The sequence below is a fragment of the Papilio xuthus genome, unplaced genomic scaffold (genome assembly GCF_000836235.2).
Source record: "Papilio xuthus unplaced genomic scaffold, Pxut_1.1 DF826159.1, whole genome shotgun sequence".
NCBI classification, from domain to species: domain Eukaryota; kingdom Metazoa; phylum Arthropoda; class Insecta; order Lepidoptera; family Papilionidae; genus Papilio; species Papilio xuthus.
In genome coordinates, this window is record NW_013532490.1 from 2,402,970 (window position 1) to 2,417,601 (window position 14,632).

Consider the following 14,632-nt stretch of genomic DNA (forward strand, 5'->3'; position numbering starts at 1 on the left):
AAAACAAAACACAATCAAATAATTGAGTCACTTTAAAACGTCACTTCAAATTCCGTCTTTATTGCTAAAATTGACTAAAAATCATTGAAAACAATTCACAAATATTAATCCTAGGTTTTCGATTACCTTTTTTCAGTAATTTTAATGCATTTTCACACAATTAACAAACGTCTGCTCAGGTTAGGAAACAATTTTATTGAACACGGCTATCCCAGCGCCGAACTGATCTCGGCAGAACTGGGTACTAATTACACGATAATCCAACCACTGAAAGATGCTACATGCGAAATATAAATTGGTGGTTTGACGTGTCTATTTAATTTGTACGGGTAACCAACTTAACCCTTTACTGCGCATGCCCTCATACATAAGTAGGTGAAGGGAAAAAAACACAAATTTATACCGGGTAAATTTTAAACCTATACTTTTTTTTCACTCCAACATTTTTATGTCGATCCTTTGTGTGTGTGCGTCGTGCCAGTTTTAATTACGTATCGACTTAATTTGCTAGCGACCCTCGCTCCTCTAGGGTATGTTTTCAGACGGTTTTTTGTTGAAATTATGAAGATTTCGTGTTAGTTTTGTGAATGTTTATTTGTGGCCAGTGTCAAAGCCGGTGTTTTTGTGTGTATACATTTTGGAGGGAAATTTCTCGAAGATTTGTCTGGACAAATTATTTATTTTATAAATCAAGATGTAAGATTTGATTAAGGTGAGTGTTGGGTTATATGTATTTTTATTATAAAAAATATAAAACGCATTTTTTCATATGTTTTGCGATTTTTTTTTAAATATTAAAGAGACATGTGACATTCACCTGTTGCGTTTTGATATGACATGGTATTGCGTTACAAAGTTACCATAGCTTATACGTATCTGACGTCAAAAGAATAACAAAAATATTTTTGACTTTTAATAAAAAATCGGACTTAGTGTGTGTTAAAGTTAAGAAATAAAAATCAAAATTACATTCAATATATTTTTGCTAAATAAAAAAATGCAATGCTTTTTTACTTTGAGAAAAAATAGTCGACGGATAAACTGAGAATTTGGTCTAGGAAGGCTGAAATTAGTGCGCATAATTGCTAACTAGATGGCGTTAAAACTTATTTTTAAAAATCTAATGCGATATGCAATATTTTTTTTAACGTGATTTAAAATTGATAATTTTCTATTAACTCAAAAACATAGGTTTCATCTAGACATATCATTGAATAAGATAAAAATAGCTAGATTATTGCCAAGGCACCCAAAAGATTATCAAACTAAATTCCCCCAATCTTACTATCTTACTTCTTACAAATATTAAAGATGCGAATGTTTAGATAGATGGATATTTGTTTGAAGATATCTACAGAAGGGCTGAACGGATCTCAATAAAATTTGACATGCACATAGAACATTGTCTGGAAGAACACATAGAGAGAGGTAGAGCCCGCTTTAACATCTTCGCACGAATCGGCCCGGCTCGCCCGGTGCAATACCACGACCACACAAGAGACACGCGTCAAGTGGAAGCTATTCCGCGTTTTGTCTGATGAATGTGCGTCCTGGAGGCCTTATGTAGTCCCCTTTCCCTTTCCACCCTTTTTCTTATAAGGAAAGGATGGGAAGTGGAAGTGGCATTTCCGGATGAGAGGATGCATGGAAATGTTTTCTTTCTGTGCATCCTCTCCTCCGTCGATTAAACGTAGGCAACGCTTATGCAATTGCGTAAGTCTATGGGCAACGGTCACTTCGCTATTTCAGCATTTCAGATGGCCGCTCGCTCGTTAGCCACCTTATGATATAAAAAGAATCAAGTAATACTTACTCAAAATTAATGAGTATGTTTGTTTATGTAATTTTTCTTCCCATATCGTTATCCCACGAAGTCTCGAGTTATTTATTGGCAATTTCACAATGTCATAAATGGTTCGTTTCGTACCCAACAGTGTATTTTATGCGCACACGCCCATGATTGTAAAAATCCTTTGCATTTTAAGGTTTAACAGGTATTTAGATGTAGACCGAAGTAATGTTACAAATATATTTCCAATGTAAATAATTATTGGAATCTTAATAATATAAACGGAATGTTTGGATACATAGATGGATGTTTGTTAGAAGTTGCCCGAAGAACTGTTGTATGGATCTCGCTGATATTTGGCATAGATGTAGGACATAGTCTGGTAGAACACGTAGGCTACTTATTGAGTTTTTTTTTAAACTAGCTTAAAAATAGCTAAGCTTTTCATTTCTATAGCTTAATGGAAGCAAAAAATACAATAATTAAACATTACATTTCAAAAATCGGATAAGTTTAGGTACCGTTTGCAGGAAAACGGACAGAGATCACATCGGTCTAGATGTGATTACTAGAGACTAACGATAACAGTGCTTCGAATAGTGTTTCCGAATTAACCCGTGAATAAAGCATTACAAAACATGTTGATGACAACTAACGCTATTAGTAACATATTGTAACAACTATTCAATAGAACATTTTTTCTTCTGTAAAGTTTGGCAATTTACAAAGTTTGACGTTTTAAAATAATTAAAAATAATAAATTAAATATATGTCATGTCTATTCATCGTATAAGCATTGTCATCTTGAACAATCGTAGTCGTAAACGCATCAAACTATCATATCCGCAAGTCCAGAGGTGGGCGTCGCGGGCGTGGCTCGCCTTTACAATTTAAACAAACAACTGTCCGAACTGTTGCTGACTGTTGGCTTTGTGACTCAAGGGTCATAAGTCACACGTCCTGATTTACTTTACGATGCAGATACTTTGTTATACTCGGGCTAAGTTATTGGCATAACTGAAAAAGTATTAAACTCTGGCTAAGATTACGGATTTCTATTTGGCATGTTACCTCTTTCTAGCTTCATATCTAACTTCTTATTTCTAATAAATGCAATAATTGCGAATGTATTTATGGTTGGATGTTTTTAGAAGGTATCTCCAGAACGGATGCATGGATCTCAATAATTTTTTTCTTAGATGTAGAACATAGCTTGCAAGAACACATAAACTACTCATTAAGTTTATTTTCGGAGTCGCGGGCGACAGCTAGTAATATAATAAATGTTTAATAAAGTTTAGATGGATGGATGGACAGATTGATGTTTATTATTACGTATCTACAGAAGAGCTAAACGCATTTCGCTGCAATTTGGCATATATTGTTCCGGCTCCATTCGGCTTCGTTGTGGAACGGTCTCCTCGGCGGTATTTCCAAACCAATACGACTTAGGGACCTTTAAGAAGCGAGTATACCATCCTTAAAGGCCGGTAACGCATCTGCAGTTCCTCTTGTGTTGCAGATGTCCATGGGTGTCGTTATCACCTCGGTGTTCCCGTTCGTTTGCCCCCTTCTCTTATAAAAAAATGTAGTAAATAGTTTAAAAGAACACATAAGTCACATTTAAATCACTAAAGCTTGATCTATACAAAACAAATGAAGGTAGTAAGTAGGAATGATTAGTTAGTAGGGCGTTAATTAGATATCGTGATTGAAAATCAAATCCTTTCTCAGTATTAAATCAATGAGGCGAGTAAAATTTATCACCGGCTGTGGTAATTTACGAGCCAGATCGATTTGTTCATTACGATTCATCAAACGAGTTATGAACGAGAATTACGTCTTAAATTATTCTGATAGTTAACCTTAATTTAAGGTACATTATGGAGTAAATAAATATAGTAAATACACTTATATTTACGGCCCATTAAGATAAATAGAGATTGAATTTGTGTTCTTTATAATAGTAAAATATTAAAAGATTTTTATATCGGAAGTATTACAGTAAAAATGCTTTTTAAGATTAGTAACATTCAGAATTATCCCTCACCACAATGGAATATAAAATATTATAGATGACTAGCTGTCGCCTACGACTCCGTCTGCGCGGAATAAAAAAAAAACTCAATAAGTAGCCTATGTGTTCTTCCAAGCTATGTTCTACATCTATGCCAAATTTCAGCCTCGTGAAGCCGTTCCGGAGGTACCTTCGAACAAACATCCATCTAAACATTTATAATATTAGTAAGATAAGATGAGTCTAAATGCATTATCTTATTTAAGTTACGAACCAATTAAGTTTAATATTTACGAATGAAAACAAGCGGTCTACTCATACGTGAGTTGATTAAGGCATTGAATTAAGTTGAGCGTTGTTACTCGTGTAAAGACATCATTCAACTAGAGGCAAAACAAATAATCCTAATAAAGATCCGCCGACAACAAATTAGATATATAAAAGAAGCAACTTAATGATACCAAAATTCGTTCCGCCGCCGATACGCGGCAGCTTCCGCCCGGGATTTTGAATTTCGAATCTTTCTTTTTTATTCGTATCTTCTCGTATCGGGCGCAAGTTATATTTTTTTCTCTTCAGCCAGTAATGGTTTTTGTGTTTTGTAAGTTTTTTTTATGTTTTGTCCAGCCAACGTTATTGTTTTCGGAACTTATAAGAGCTAATGATGATTGTTCGGCGTAATACGGTGCACGGATAATGAATTGGCCGATGTTTTGCTCGGCGGCGGCGTCGATTCGTCGCGAATCTTTTTTTTTTCTTATTCCCGTAAGAATTAGGAGAACGAAAACGAAATGGATTACGTTTGATAAGATTATAATAAATTTGATTACGATAGTATTTTAATTATAGTAGAAAACACTGTTTGATTTTGTTCATTTGTACAAGCAATTAAATCGCTAAATATAATATTTAATTGACATAAATATTTTGTAAACATTTCAGGAAGAATTCCTTCCTATTAGAAAATTTAAATTAAGCATGTTAAGTTCAGGATGGGAGCCTCGGTGGCTCAGAGGTCAAGCACTTGACTTGCAATCTGCAAGTCCTGGGTTCGAATTCCGACATGTACCAATGTGTTTTTCGATTTTCCGATTTACATGTGTACATTTATCCGACGTTCTTACGGTGAAGGAAAACATCGTGTTGCAACCTGCACATATCCGAGAAGAAATTCAATATATATGTATGTGAAGTCAACCAACTCACACTGGGCCGGCGTGGTTAACTATGGCCTCATCACCTTTAACTTAGGGCAGGCTCCGAGCCCCTCGGTGAGGACGTATCGTGAGCTGATGATAATGATGAAGTTCAGGATTTTATGTCAAAAATTATATTTAAATGTTTACAAATCTCATGAAACTGGCCTATTTAAGGATCCTATCTTTTGAATTTTTAACTTGTCGTTGATTTTTGATTCCAAAATTATGCAAGAATTCTGTTCTCAGAAACCAACCTTTTCTGGACCACGTTATATTTATTATATATTAACACAGTCACGAATTTTTCAACACTGTTGGATTACTTTTACATTTAGTACGAAAATGTATACTTTAAGCTTTAATTGCCTCTGAGTAGAGTAAACAAGAGAGCATCACTCGATTGGAAATCAGGGAGCGGTCAAATCAAAGTTTTTTTTAAGTGGATACAGTTTGATTGCTTGACTGCCTAACGACCATCCGACCATCCGGCCGCCAACGAGATTGTGGTCGCAACTAACCATATTACCTTAAGATGATTCAGATAGAAATATTGCTTATACTTTTGGTAATCTCCTGTTTGTAACTACTTTTATGTCTCAGAGTCGTGGTAATTCACACTTAATAAAACATCACTTTTTTCACTAATCAAACACAAAAACACACTTCACGTATTAACTTTCTTTGAGACAGAATCCGCTTCACTGTCACTAGCCTTCCTCTTTCTCTTGATAAGATGCGAGATGTCTGATGCAGGTTTAAGTTTGGGTTCTGAGGTGGTCGAACTGGCAATGCTTGGTTCTCCTGAAGCCTCGCCATTCTCCGGGCATAAAGTCTCACTGACTCGCTTTATCATCTGTATTAATTGAATGACGATAAGCTCGAATTTATCTTTTTAAATTTCTTGAATCTGTGGTCTTAATGTGAAGTAAATTATATCTTTGTAAGAAATTTTGTGTAGATTTATGACTCTTTTTATAAGAAGTCAAATAGCACAGATTAAAATCTACCGTAGATCTATAAACATCTAGATGTAATATCCTACAGTCGACAGTCCAAAGTAATGTCTTTTACATACAATACATACCTGAAGTATTTGAAGGAATTTAGACATTAGACATTGTTACCATTACCATGAGTTTTCACTGCGCAAAGACATGAGTAAAAACATATTGCAGTTTGAATTATCGACAATAATTTTGAAAATTAATCAATAGTTAATATCAATGATGAATTTTTAAAAACTGTTAAACAGTTTAAAGGATTGAATTATAAAGTCAATAACCTCAAGTTGAAATGAGAAAGTAATTTTAACATTTTACAGCTTATTACATACATTTTAGTGTATACAGGATGTTCCCAATCAATGTAAAAATCGTTCAGATAAGCGTTGTCGATTTTAATTTGTAATCGATATAAATTTTACCGACCTCATTATACACGTACAATATAAGCATGAGTTTCCACTACAAAACATATTGTTATCTCAGTTCTTATAAGGGTGTGTGAGGGAGATGATATTATTATATTTCTGTACATATGCTTCCATAGTATAAATCCATGATAAGTCTTAAATTTTGTAGTCACCTAGAGTATAAATAAGTATAAACTATCGTTAACATCAGCCTACTATAAATCCCCACTGAGGGGTTCTGAGCCTACCCTTTATTAGGGTTATGTTTTAAATTCTTGGCAGATATCTATAGATTACATCACGATGATTTCCTTCACCATAATAACATAGGATACATAAAAATCGAAAATCGAAAACCATTGTCATGGCGGGATTTGAACCCAGGACCTGCAGATTATAAGTCAAGGTAATAAGACTTAGGGAACTTCAAGAAGCGAGCATACCATTTCCTTAAAGGCCGGCAATGCATCTGCCGTTCCTCTGGTGTTGCAGGGTGTCGTTCATCACCTCGGTGTTGCCGCCGCTCGTTTGCCCCCTTCTCTTATAAAAAAAATTGTTACCCCTGAGCTTAACGTAGACATTATATTTGGTTTAATTTTAACTGAAATTGCTAGACTTCAAATAATCTTTAGTCTTATCTGATATAACGTAATAAAGATCACAGCAGTGGGGTTTGGGGTTATACATCAACCCCCAATGGACTAGCGTTAACTATGGCCTAGTCAACTCTAACTTAGGGTTGGCGAACCTTTCAGGTGGCACGTATTTTTGGATTGATTAATTTATACTGTAAAATTGAATAACTACGTCATAGATTCGATCTCTCTCAACAAGTTTAAGCCACGTACAGGATGTTATCGAATAAATTTTATAATGAACGACCGTGTATGAAATACTTTCCATACATAGATATGAGAATATTCTATTCCATAAAGAAGTTCTCTAATGCATTATCCCAAACTATAAGTTATAGCTGCAGATAGCAAGTACCATCAGCAGAAATGTAGGACTATTAAAAAATATTAATTTATTTTTATTGTTCTTTGAATGCGTCAATAGCCTAACTGTTAAGCATACGGATTTCCAATCACGAGGTCGGGGGTTTGAATCCCGCCATTGGACTATTGTCGTAAACCATATCCTAGCACAAGCCTAGAGCTTCGTTGGAATGGTAAAAGAAATATTAGTAATATTAAAAAATATCTGCTAATATTAAAAAAAAAATCATCATTCTAGTATTTCAAATTTGCTACTTTTAGACATTAGTTAGAATCATTTAAAGCGGATGGCGCGCTTTTGTAACCAAGTCAAGTGTCAGATTAGTGAGGCGACATAAACGTTGACATTTTCTTAAGGCTAGTGTTGCGCTGATACACTGATGCCGATGACTGAATTGCCACTGTTATCCTTGAGGAAGCATTTACAGCTTCACCGGACTTGAGGTTGCCGAGCGCAGATAGCACTTAGCCTGACCCTCGTTTGTTTTCTTCCTAATAGTATAATAACGAATTGTTAAAATATGTTTTTAGTAAGTTCACATATGAGCGATGCTAGAATTCTTTACATACTATTCGCTATTCTTTTGTAGACTGCTTACGTCATTTTCTAAGAACTAATGAGGACGAGAATATTTTATATGCACAGCCTACCCTACGATGAATGTAGGTTAATGTTAAATTATACGTACTCCATAACTCGCAAGAAAAGTTGATAAGATTTTACGATTTCAGCAAAATCACAAATCCTGTAAAAATAAATTCATAGAACATTTTATCTTCTGACCGTACTCGATTTTTCCATTTACAAATTCGGCCAAAATAACCGACGTAAAGAATAATGGATTTTCTTGACAAACAACAATATCTTAAATTTCTGATTTTGTCGGTCGTTTTATGTTTTTACATATGCAGCTAACTATGAGGTTTCAAGACCATCTTTTGATGGATTTTATAAAAGTGTTAGCTGTCGCTTGTGACTTCGTTCGCGCGGAATTAAAAAATAGATAGTAGTTAATTCTTAGACCTACTGAATAGGCGTAATTAACATTGTGACACGAGAATTTTATACTATATATTATTTTTGTATATAAGAGGGGCCATTAAAATTATTTCCTAACTTTTGTTTTTCAAACTCAAAATCATCATCATCAGCTCACTATACGTCCCCGTACGTGCATTTCTTCTCAGATATGTGCAGTGAATAAAGTGTGTAAATCGGAATTCGAAAAACACAGTGGTACATGGCGGGATTCGAAACCAGGACCTGCAGATTGCAAGTCAAATGTTATGTTTATATTAAAATAAATATTGTCTCAGTAAAATGATTAAAATTTAATTTTAATTGAATTTATATCTCATTTTTATTGCAAGTCAGTGTACATTCAAGCTTTAGTACTATAAGGGCGTAAGTACGATATGAGCTCGGTTTGCCGTGCTATACATGTATGTACAAGTTTCGTGTGTGGGTCGTTACGTAGCCGTCAGAAAAAATATGTTTATATTTACTAGAATAGACATAGCTGTCTTTAATTGGCTCGTAGAAAAAACGAACGATGTTCTTATTTCTCTTACATTTCATTGTATTAGAACAATCCTCAGAACTCCCCCTATAATGTTGAAGGCGTATGAAATTGTAACATCATTGGTTTTAAATATATTTTACCGAAGTATAATTTTATATTTTTTATTCATTTTTATTCCATTCTTCAATTGTTTTCTAATTTTTTTTACAATAAAATAGAAATATTTAACTCTTCCAGTGCAGTGCTAATTTCTAAGAGCATTGGCAATGCTTCATACGAGAAGGTGCATACGCGCACACTAAGAAAACATCGTCTATAGATTCGGTCTAGAAATAGTTCATAAAGAAAACTGTTGAGTCGAATACCTTTATAAAGTTAAATCTTAAAACAAGGTTTAAGTTAATGTTTAAAATATTTCATTCATATTAAATGAACAGTGGTAGAGCCCGCTTTAACATCTTCGCACGAATTCGCCCGGTGAAATACCACGACCACACAGAAGACAGGCGTGAAGTGGAAGCAATTCCGCGTTTCCTCTGATGAGTGTGCGTCCCGGAGGTCTAATTTAGCCCTCTTTCCCTTTCCACCCTTTTCCTTATAAGGAAAGGATGGGAAGTGGAACAGGACTTTCCGGATGAGAGGATGCATGGAAAGGGAAAATATTTTCTTTCTTTGCATCCTCTCCTCCGTCGATTAAAAGTAGACAACGGATATGCTATTGCGTATGTCTATGGACAACGGTCACTTTACTATTTCAGCGATTTCAGGTGGCCGCTCGCTCGTTTGAAATTGAAAAAAAAAACACTTTTTATAGCACTATTTAAAGAGACGCGTTATTTTAACAATTGCAAGATGAATGTTCCTTTCTATGGATCCGTATGCAAGCATCAAACAATAAGTTCTCTAACATTTTGTATCTGTATGTATTCACAGCTACATATAATTATAACATAATTTGCTGCAAGATAATATAAGTTTTAAATGTATAATATTCTTAGAAAATAAGTTATTAATATTGTAAAAGTATATATATTATTGTCAGTGAATAAAGGCTTTATATATCTACAAGCTGTCGCCCGCGACTCTGTCTGCGCGGGATTAAAAAAAACATAATTTAATAGCCTATGTGTTACTTCAGACTATGTTCTATATGTATGCAATATTTCATCCTAATCTGTTAAGCAGTTCTGGAGATATCTTCAAACAAACAACCATCCATCTATCAAAACATTCGCATTTATAATATAAGATCTGTTTATATATTTGCTGTAAGAAAACAATCTTTAATTTCAATTAAATTAAAATATTTGTTGAACCACCACTCCATAGCTTTTTCAAGCTTCGAACACACAATAGCGGGTCACGCACACAAACAAAGCTCACCTGTGTGCGAACTCGTCTTGAGAATAATATATTTTTGTTGCTCTTATATATTTTTTACTCGCAGTATTTTATATTTTTCCTATGTGTACGTACGTAGTAGACATGTGAAGTTTGGACAGTTTTTTTTTGCTTCTCTTTCCCTCGCTCGTTGCTGTATTTTTCAAGTTTTTGTTCGCGTTATATTTCTGGAAAATGAAAAATTGAGATGTCCCTCGCTTCATAATTCATACGTGACCTTATGTTTAGACTGTATACGTATTTATGTATTTTTTTACATTGTTATAAGTCTGAGCTACGGTCGCTTGAGTTATCTAATTTGTTCTTAAATTCAAAGATTGATAAAAGCTTTGTACAAAGCTCACGAAAATCAAGAGTTGAAACGATATGTGATGAATAAGTAACATATTTTAGAACCAATCTTGAACAAATCTTGTAATATCAGATTGGAAATCGTACTTCTAACTAATATTATAAATGCGAATGTTTAGATGGATGTTTGTGTGAAGGTATCTCCGGAACGGCTACATAGATCTCGCTGAAATTTGGTATGCATCTAGAACATAGTCTGGGAGAACACATAGGCTGCTTATTAAGTTTGCTTTTAATTCCGCATAGACGGAGTCGCGTGCGACAGCTAGTATTTCTCACATAACAAAGGAATATTAATCCAAACTTCTTGTTAATATTCATAAAGGTTAATAAAGTAGTTAATTTGATTTATAGCTAACTTTATCTGTTTATTATTTTGTACATCTTTTTTTATTCTTGCAACAAAGTAGAATAAATCTTTATATTCAGTGTTAAGTTTACAATTAAACGACCTAATAACTAATAATGGAATTTATATAATAACTAGCTGTAGCCCGCGAATCCGTCCGAGCGGAATTAAAAATATAATATTTAATAAGTACACTATATGTTCTTCCAGACTATGTTCAACATCTATGCCAAATTTAATCAACATGTGAACATTCGCATTTATAATATATGTAAGATATTAAAAGTTTTTGTACTCCTTAATTTTTTTAAATATTTTTATCTCTTCATTGTATGAATACGGAGTCGAAATGTTATTTGTTTGCTTCAGTGCCAGGAAAATGTATAGGAAATATTAAAAGAAAATGTATGACACGAGAAATGGTTTTATAACCAAAAAGTTTATATTTGGAATAGTTTATTTTTTATTCTACATGAAAAATGTTAACTGCCACCAATCATTTTGGTCATTTCTATAATACCTTCATGATACTTAGCATTCTAAACGCTTTTACAATTTTTGAGACATTTCTACTAAAATGTAACAACGATTGATATGATGATTTAGAGATAATTAAATTATTAATAACTTTCTTAAAAGTTTAAGTTGTGTTTTTTGCTTACAATCTAAGTTATTAGATTAAATAACTTACTTAGTAACTTATAGTAAGATCAGACCGTGGCTTCAAAACTATCATTCGATTGATACTGTACCACCATCAATTAAAATTTTAAAGTCAAATGATGTGTAATATGTTACCCTTTTCATATCAGATAAATAAATATAATTTCTTTCATATAAAACCCTATGAAAATATACAAAATTTCTTTATGCATCTAGTTGAAAAACTGTGCGTAGATCAAGAAAATACGGTTTTAATGTTTAAAAAATAATCACATATAATCATAAGTGCATATTAATTTAGATATATTCAATTACTTGGCAAGTTGCGGACTTTGCCAAATGTTGCCAAGTTAAATTTGCCTATACGTCAATTTTGCATACATCGCTCGTCCCCAGTTTTTTGGCAACAATTTTGCTTACAGCTGTTCTTCTTGCAACCGCTTGGCCAAGTTTAACTGGTTTTTCTATACACACATTTCGCACATTATTATGTCGTCAAAGACAATTCGCTCTAGATTTTTATGGTCATACACTAGAGATGTCGCTGTTGTCGATGCGAATGATATATAATAATTAAAAGTGAATTTTAATCTGTATCGTGTTGATAATATTATTTAATTATGACTCCGGAATATTTACGACTTCATAGACAATTGTTTATCTTTTTAATTCTTTATTAGTCAACAGGACACTAACTACAAATCTGTTAGCATTTTTCTGAGAACAAATCTTACTAATATTATAAATGCGAATGTTTAAATTATTAGATGGATGTTTGTTTGAAGATATCTCCAGAACGGCTGAACGGATGTCGATGAAATTTGACATACATGTAGAACATAGTGTGGAAGAACACATAGGCTACTAATTATGTTTTTTTTTTAATTCCGCTCGTTCAGAGTTGTGGGCGACAGCTAGTCTCTGTATAAAACATATCGTCATCCCTGTCATTACCTTTGACAAAACAGAGATAGCAGTTTTAAACGGAGATTTTAATGCTAAAACTCAAAGTAAATTATATTATTCGTATTTAATACCAGAGTACTGATAGTGTTGTGCATTTTAATGTACAAGTTGCGTGAAATTGTAGCTTAAATTAACGTACTTTTTTTATTTGTACAAATGATATTTGAATAAAGAAAATTGGCATCCAGATTATGCACAGTCCATATAATACGCTCATATGTGTACATATATCTTTGAATTACCGGAAACGTAACAAACACTAATAGCGGTTGTGTTCCAGAACTTTTTTAACGTTTTATTTTTTAAAGGGGTTAGTTTCTTAAAGTTTGAATATGCATTGTTAATATTCATGGATGTAATCTAAAGTCATATAAAATTAAAATTAATTAGTGTCCAGTAATTGTCCAATAATTACTAATATTATAAACTAGCTATCGCCCGCGACTCCGTCTGCTTGGATATATAAAAAAACTTAATTAGTGTAGCCCACCCATTCCTCCTTCCACATCACATCCATCTAAACATTCGCATTTATAATATTAGTAAGTTAAATAAAAAGCAGCTCTTCAAGGCATGAATTCTAAAAAAAATGAATAAATAGTATCCTACGTCCGTCTCCTGGTTCTAAGATAACCTCTTCACCAATTTTCAGCCATATTGGTAAAGCCGTTCTTGAGTTATAAATAGTAGGTGAGGTAGAAAACATAGGTTACTAATTATATTTTAATTCCGTGTGGACAGAGTCGCGGGCGATAACTAGTTTAATTATAAAGAGAAAACATTTCTCCTTTGAAACGAATAATCTCAAAAAGTACTTGACTATTCTTTCGCTTTTAGAATTCTACCTTTTTCTTAATGCCAAAGGATATATTGTTATTAAATGTTGTTTTTTCGTAATTTATTTTCGTGGGGATATAAAGCATAAAGATTCCTAAATTGTGTCTGTCCGAAAAGTTCATAAAGAAAAGATTGCTTACTTTTTTAAGTACATTAGTCAACTAGAACCAGTTTTCTTCATGTAACGAAAGTACAATGGAAACTCTATCGATTAACTATAAATAGAGTAACCTTGAAGTTTGTTGTAGTAAAATGCAGTATAATATTTCATCCCTTTATTCACAAGCCTCAGTAGCGCAGTAGGCAGCGCGTAAGTCTCATAATCTTAAGGTCGTGAGTTCGATCCTCACCTGGGGCAAATGTTTTGTCATCAACAAGCAAATCAAAATACACCTGTATTCCTTAGAATCTATCCTAGGTTCAGCCGATGTTAAGAAACAAAGACAAAAAGTTACAACTAAGCTTAACAATACCATTGTTTTCAGAGAAAAAAAAATTGCTAATTTAATAAGTTAAAAACTTTTTAATTGATTTTAGAAATACTTTCCACCGATAGATATTGTTCAGGCTATTTTTTATATATATGGAAATCGAAGCCGTGTCGTGTGTTAAATATTCCATTTCATGAAGTCACTAACCAACTATACGTCAGAGAAGCGATAACAAAAAACTACGAATTTATATCGAATAAAAATATGAATATGGTTTGATAATTAAAGATCAAATTTATATTATGTGTAGTCTAGGATTCTTGCACAAAGGGCAGTGATTAGATTTTACTTAAGAGCTTACGACAGTTGCACAAAATATTTCCCAAAGCCTGTATTCTGTATGTTGGTTATATGTGAACTTTTGTGCTTAAGTTATATATTTTTATATCCTAAGCTAACTATAATTTTATAGTGGAAGCATTGAAGCGAGCAAAATTTTCAGTGCACGTACCGTCCTCGGTTCTTCAATAAAAAAACCTTTAAAAAAATAAAGAAAAACCATAAAAGCTGCCGTCTTGCGATGCGTTATCATTTTTATATGTTCACCCCCTCAACCCTTTCAAGAACACCCCCCTCCCATCCCCTGATGCAAGCTCACACGCACACATTGAAAAACATCTATAAATGGGTTAAAGAA

At 33.4% G+C, this 14,632-nt stretch overlaps 1 protein-coding gene and 1 non-coding gene across 4 annotated transcripts in view; both read left to right on the plus strand.

Moving 5' to 3' along the window:
* LOC106123159 (zinc finger protein rotund) overlaps positions 1-14,632 on the plus strand; it is a 126,998-nt gene that overhangs the window by 11,224 nt on the left and 101,142 nt on the right. The gene's annotated exons all lie outside the window — the stretch shown is intronic.
* TRNAM-CAU (transfer RNA methionine (anticodon CAU)) lies at positions 13,790-13,862 on the plus strand. The gene has a single exon. It is a non-coding gene; the product is annotated as a tRNA-Met (tRNA).